The sequence below is a fragment of the Helianthus annuus genome, chromosome 11, assembly GCF_002127325.2.
Source record: "Helianthus annuus cultivar XRQ/B chromosome 11, HanXRQr2.0-SUNRISE, whole genome shotgun sequence".
In the NCBI taxonomy this organism is placed as follows: Eukaryota; Viridiplantae; Streptophyta; class Magnoliopsida; order Asterales; family Asteraceae; genus Helianthus; species Helianthus annuus.
Genome location: NC_035443.2, coordinates 129,215,766 through 129,217,182, shown reverse-complemented (window position 1 = coordinate 129,217,182; position 1,417 = coordinate 129,215,766).

The window sequence follows — 1,417 nt, the reverse complement described above, 5'->3', positions numbered from 1 at the left end:
TAGAAAAACAGAATGGAATTGCACTAGAAAAAATCTATTTTTTCTTTCTCTATTCTAGATAGAGATAGAATTCTTGTCATGATTCGCGAACTAATGCAAATTGGATTTCGTAATTGAAAACGTTAGGTGGAAATATCTATGTTAGGTTGTATTGATATTGTTACAAGAAACATTTTATTCAAGGATTAAGTAATTACTCAACAAAGAAGAATTGAAATGACTAAAAGATAAGATGAATTCAGAAGCAGGTTTTAATCTCTTCATCATAGTACCTTTATTTACTTCGGCTTTACTAATCACTAAATTTGCTTCATTCGAACCCATATTGGAACTAGCATTTGCTGCTGCAGAATAAACTAATTTAAAAATGGGATAACATGCTCGATAAGGCATGAGTTCTAATATCATAAGTGTTTCTTCGTAGGAACGCAAACAAATTGAAATGATTGAAGTTTTTCTATTTGGAATCGTGTTAGGTCTAATTCCTATTACTTTGGCTGGATTATTTGTAACTGCATATTTACAATACAGGCGTGGCGATCAGTTGGACCTTTGATTAATTAACATCTCTTTTTTTATTGACCTCCTCCTTTCTTTAATATCCAGGAGGTCAAATTAAGATTGCTGCTCAACCCTTTGAGCGAAATACGGCAAAAGGAAGGAAAATCCATGGACCGACCCCATCATCTCCGATATTTTAGGACTTATTTGTTTGTCGTACAAAAAAACTTTTTGAACTCCCGGTAAGATTTTCCTTTTCCTATATCCGACCTAATGAAACTTTTTTTTAATATTAGAGATTGGTTAGGTAAAAAGTCAGAATTCGAAATTTTAGATCAACAATTCCAAATAAAAAAAATAACCAGGAGGACATAATAGAATTCTGGGAGAACATTCCATATGCACAAAAATCAAGAAGTGTTCTGTTACTAGCGCAATCAATTTTTAGAAGATATACTAAATTACCCTTATTGATAATAGCTAAGAATATTGGTCGTATTTTATTACGACAATCTCCGGAATGGTACGAGGATTTTCAAGATTGGAATAAAGAAATTTATCTAAAGTGCAACTATAACGGTCTTCAATTCTCCAAAACGAAATTTCCTAAAATAATTTCTAATGGGCGTGTTCAAAAGTAAAATCGGATTCAGTAAAGCGCTTATACAACTCTAAAGTAAAACTGGTTGATCATTGAGGCTCAAGATGGATATTCGAGTGATAGAGGGACCTAATTAGACCGTGTTATCTATAAATACAATTCAAAGTTCTCTCCTTCAATACATAGAAGTTCTCTCTGATAATGTTAGAGGAATTATATCCTCTGTTCCTCCTTAGGGACCTAATTAGACCGTGTTATCTATAAATACAATTCGTGTTATCAACCAATAGTTTCAATGACCTAATTAGGTCATTA